We start from the raw sequence: 5756 nt of genomic DNA, 5'->3' as shown, positions 1-5756 counted from the left end.
TTGTTAAGCGCTTACTATGTGCTGAGCACTGTTCTAAGCGCTGGGGGAGACGCAAGGTAAGCAGGTTGTCCCACGTGGGGCTTACACTCTTCATCCCCATTTTACAGATGAGGGAATTGAGGCCCAGAGAAGTGAAATGACTTGCCCAAGATCACACAGCTAAGTGGTGGAGTCGGGATTAGAACACATCACCTCTGACTCCCAAGCCCGGGCTTTTTCCAACTTGTACTTCCCAAGCGCCTAGTACAGTGCTCTGCACACAGTAAGCGCTCAATAAATACGATTGATTGATTGATTGATTTCCACTGAACCACAAGAGCTTAGTACAGTCCTTTGCACTCGGAAAACGCTCAATAAATATGATTGAATGAATCATGGGGAGGGCAGGGCAGGTGTCTGTTTATTGTTCTATTGGACTCTCCCAAGTGCTTAGTACAGTGCTCTAGACTATAAGGTCATCTCTAGACTGTAAGCTCCTTGTAGGCAGGGAATGTATCTGTTTATTGTTGCATTGAACTATCCCAAGCGCTTAGTACAGTGCTGTAGAAGACTATAAATCTTCTTGTCTCCCCCTTTTAGACTGTGAGCCCACTGTTGGGTAGGGACTGTCTCTATATGCTGCCAATTTGTACTTCCCAAGCGCTTAGTACAGTGCTCTGCACATAGTAAGCGCTCAATAAATACGATTGATGATGATGATGATGATAAATGCATCTCTAAGCTCCTCGTGGGCAGGGAATGTGTCTTATTTATTGCTCTATTGTCCTCTCCCTAGTGCTTAGTTCAGTGCTCTGCACACGGTAAGCGCTCAGTAAATACTATCGAACGAACGACTGATTGCTCAGCACACAGTAAGCGCTCAATAAATGCGACTGTCTGAACGACTGTACCGCCCAAGTGACACACAGAGGACCACAGGCCTACTGGGGAGTAGAAGCAGCGTGGCTCAGTGGAAAGAGCCCGGGCTTTGGAGTTGGGGTTCATGGGTTCGAATCCCAGCTCTGCCAATTGTCAGCTGTGTGACTTTGGGCAAGTCACTTCACTTCTCTGTGCCTCAATTGCCTCATCTGGAAAATGGGGATTAAGACTGTGAGCCCCCCGTGGGACAACCTGATCTCCTTGTAACCTCCCCAGTGCTTAGAATGGTCCTTTGCACATAGTAAGCACTTAATCAATGTCATTATTTTTATTATTATTATTAGAACCCAGGTTTCCCATCTCCCGGTCTCTGGCTTGGTCCTCCAGGCTGGGAGACCGTCTAGAGCCCGGGCCTGGGGGTCGTGGGTTCTAATCCTGACTTCACCCCCTGCTGTGTAACCTTGGGCAAATCACCTCACTAGGCCTCAGTTCCCTCACCTGTAAAATGGGGATGGAGACTGTGAGCCCCACGTGGGACAGGGACTATGTCCAACCTGATATGCTTGTATAATAATAATAATAATAATGATGGCATCTGTTAAGCGCTTACTATGTGCAAAGCACTGTTCTAAGTGCTGGGGAGGATACAAGGTGTTAAAGTTGTCCCACATGGGGCTCACAGTCTTAATCCCCATTTTACAGGTGAGGTAACTGAGGCACAGAGAAGTCAAGTGACTTGCCCAAAGTCACCCAGCTGACAAGTGGTGGAGGCGGGATTTGAACCCAGGACCTCTGACTCCAAAGCCCACACTCTTTCCACTGAGCCACGCTGCTTCTCGGAGCTTAGTACAGTGTCTGGCACATAGTTAGTGCTTAACAAATACCGTGATGATGAGGATGATGATGATTATGATGATCCCCCGGGCCTGGAATGCCCTCCCTCTGCCCATCCGCCAAGCTCGCTCTCTTCCTCCCTTCAAGGCCCTGCTGAGAGCTCACCTCCTCCAGGAGGCCTTCCCAGACTGAGCCCCTTCCTTCCTCTCCCCCTCATCCCCTTCTCCATCCCCCCCATCTTACCTCCTTCCCTTCCCCACAGCCCCTGTATATATGTATATATGTTTGTACATATTTTTTTACTCTATTTATTTATTTATTTTATTTGTACATATCTATTCTATTTATTTTATTTTATTAGTATGTTTGGTTTTGTTCTCTGTCTCCCCCTTTTAGACTGTGAGCCCACTGTTGGGTAGGGACTGTCTCTATATGTTGTCAATTTGTACTTCCCTAAGCGCTTAGTACAGTGCTATGCACATAGTGAGCGCTCAATAAATACGATTGATGATGATGATGATGATGATTATGCGGGCTCCCAGAAGTGGACAAGGGCTCTCCGGTCCTGGGAAGAGGTCCGGGCGGTTTCTGTAGGCCGGGTGGCCGGCAGAGAGAGAGAGAGAGAGAGAGAGGGGCTGCTTGGGAAGTCCGGACACGTCTGACGACATCTGGTCTTGTCTCATCACAGCGCAGATTTATGACCCTGGAAGCATCACACTGGTGCGTTGATGATCTTGGCGAAGAGGGGCCCGAGCTATGAACCCTTGACCGGAACAGCCGCGGAGTCAGGGCTGGTCGCCCCCCTCCCGGAAATCTGGAGTGGCCCGGGCTAGGCCCTCAGGGTCGCCTCACTGGGGTACACCACCTGTCTCCATACCACCCTGGGTAATAATAATAATAAGTATAATTATGATACTTGTTAAGTGCTTACTATGTGCCCAGCACTGTTCTAAACCCTGGGGTAAATAGGATGGGGTTCACAGTCTGAATGCCCATTTTACAGATGAGGGAACTGAGGCCCAGAGGAGTGAAGTTGCTGCCAACTTGTACTTCCCTAGCGCTTAGTACAGTGCTCTGCACGCAGTAAGTGCTCAATAAATACGATTGGATGAATAAAGTGACAGCCCCAAGGTCATTGTCTCATCACAGCGCAGATTTATGACCCTGGAAGCATCACACTGGTGCGTTGATGATCTTGGCGAAGAGGGGCCCGAGCTATGAACCCTTGACCGGAACAGCCACGGAGTCAGGGCTGGTCGCCCCCGTCCCAGAAATCTGGAGTGGCCCGGGCTAGGCCCTCAGGGTCACCTCACTGGGGTATACCACCTGTCTCCATACCACTCTGGGTAATAATAATAATAATTATAAGTATAATTATGATACTTGTTAAGTGCTTACTATGTGCCCAGCACTGTTCTAAGCCCTGGGGTAAATAGGATGGGGTTCACAGTCTGAATCCCCATTTTACAGATGAGGGAACTGAGGCCCAGAGGAGTGAAGTTGTTGCCAACTTGTACTCCCCAGGCGCTTAGTACAGTGCTCTGCACACAGTAAGTGCTCAATAAATACGATTGGATGAATAAAGTGACAGGCCCAAGGTCATTGTCTCATCACAGCGCAGATTTATGACCCTGAAGCATCACACTGGTGCGTTGATGATCTTGGCGAAGAGGGGCCCGAGCTATGAACCCTTGACCGGAACAGCCGCGGAGTCAGGGCTGGTCGCCCCCCTCCCGGAAATCTGGAGTGGCCCGGGCTAAGCCCTCAGGGTCGCCTCACTGGGGTATGCCACCTGTCTCCATACCACTCTGGGTAATAATAATAATTATTATAATTATGATACTTAAGTGCTTACTATGTGCCCAGCACTGTTCTAAGCTCTGGGGTAAATAGGATGGGGTTCACAGTCTGAATCCCCATTTTACAGATGAGGGAACTGAGGCCCAGAGGAGTGAAGTTGTTGCCAACTTGTACTTCCCAAGCGCTTAGTACGGTGCTCTGCACACAGTAAGCGCTCAATAAATACGATTGGATGAATGAAGTGACAGGCCCAAGGTCATTCACTCATCCAATCATATTTATAATGATGGTATTTGTTAAGTGCTTACTATGTACCAAGCACTGTTTTAAGCACTGGGGTAGATACAAGCTAATCGGATTGTCCCACGTGGGGCTCGCAGTCTTCATCCCCATTTTACAGATGAGGAACTGAGGCGCGGAGAAGTTAAGCGGCTTGCCCAAAGGCACGCAGCAGACAAGGGCGGAGCCGGGATTAGAACCCACGTCCTCTGGCCCCCAAGCAAGTGCTCTTGTCACTATGCCACGCTGCTACTCCATTATTGAGCGCTTACTTTGTGCAGAGCCTTCATTCATTCAATCGTATTTATTGAGCGTTTACTGTGTGCAGAGCACTGGACTAAGTGCTTGGAAAGTTCAATTCAGCAGCCAAGCACTGCTCTAAGACTGTAGTAGATATGATGATGATGGTATTTGTTAAGCGCTTATTATGTGCAAAGCACTGTTCTAAGCGCAGGGAGGATACAAGGTGATCAGGTTGTCCCACGTGGGGCTGACAGTCTTAATCCCCATTTCACAGATGAGGGAACTGAGGCCCAGAGAAGTGAAGTGACTTGCCCGAAGTCACACAGCTGACTGATGGGATTTGAACCCATGACCTCTGACTCCAAAGCCCGTACTCTTTCCACTGAGCCACGCTGCTTCTCTTAAATCTTATATCTTTGTAGATATAATAACTGTGCACTGTACTAAGCGCTTGGGAGAGTCCAATCGAACAATAAACAGAAACATTTCCCTGCCCACGGTGAACTTACGGTCTAGAGGGAGAAGCAGACACTAATATAAATAGATAAATTATAGATGTAGGCATAAGTGCTGTGGGGCTGGGAGCTCTCTCTCTCTCTGTCACATTCATTCAGTCATATTTATTGAGCGCTTGCTACAGAGCCGGAATTAGAACCCAGGTCCTTCAGACACCCAGGCCCGGGCTCTAACCATTAGGCCATACAAGAAATTTGATGCTATGGCGGCAATAACGAAGCTTATAGCAAGGCCTAGAGGCTACAGCCCCAGCCTGGTAAGTCTGAAGGATCTGGGTTCTAATCCCACCCCCTCCACGTATCTCCTGTGTGACCTTAGGCAAGTCACTTCACTGCTCTATACCTCAATTCCCTCATCTGTAAAATGGGGATTAAGATTGCGAGCCCCCAGGTGGGACAGAGACCGGGCCCAGGCCGATTTGCTTGTATTCACTCAATCGTATTTATTGAGCGCTTACTGGGTGCAGAGCACTGTACTAAGCGCTTGGAAAGTACAAGTTGGCAACATATAGAGACGGTCCCTACCCAACAGTGGGCTCGCAGTCTGGAAGGGGGAGACAGGCAACAAAACCAAACATATTAACAAAATAAAATAAATAGAATAAATATGTACAAATAGAGTAGTAAATACGTACCAACGTATATACATATATACAGGTGTATGGGTGTATATACAGGTGTTTCGATCTCACTTCTCTAGTCACATACTATAGAAATGATCCCTGAAAGTATAGTCTATCCACCCCAGAGCTTAGGACAGTGCCCGGCACATAGTGAGCGCTTAACAAATATCACAATTATTGTTATCAAGGAACAGCACGCTGACACCATATATGTTCCACCACAGACTACAGCATGAGAACTACCCCTGCCCTGCTTTAAAGCATTATGAAGGCCCACCTCCTCCAAGAAGCCTTCCCTGACTGTATAATGTTTATATGTTATATATGTATATATATATACATATATATATATATGACATGTATATATGCTTGTACAGATTTATTACTCTATTTATTTATTTTACTTGTACATATCTATTCTATTTATTTTATTTTGTTAGTATGTTTGGTTTTGTTCTCTGTCTCCCCCTTTAAGACTGTGAGCCCACTGTTGGGTAGGGACTGTCTCTATATGTTGCCAATTTGTACTTCCCAAGCGCTTAGTACAGTGCTCTGCACATAGTAAGCGCTCAATAAATACGATTGATGATGATGATGATGACTG

General features: G+C 47.3%; 1 pseudogene; it reads right to left on the bottom strand.

Annotated features, from left to right (window-relative positions):
• Positions 1-5162: 5162 nt before the first annotated feature.
• Positions 5163-5267, bottom strand: LOC119938948 (annotated as a pseudogene).
• Between the last annotated feature and the right edge of the window lie 489 nt (positions 5268-5756).

The sequence above is a fragment of the Tachyglossus aculeatus genome, chromosome 16 (assembly GCF_015852505.1).
Source record: "Tachyglossus aculeatus isolate mTacAcu1 chromosome 16, mTacAcu1.pri, whole genome shotgun sequence".
Classification (NCBI taxonomy): Eukaryota; Metazoa; Chordata; class Mammalia; order Monotremata; family Tachyglossidae; genus Tachyglossus; species Tachyglossus aculeatus.
Note: the sequence above shows the minus strand (reverse complement) of the source record. Positions and strands in the feature narration are given on the sequence as shown.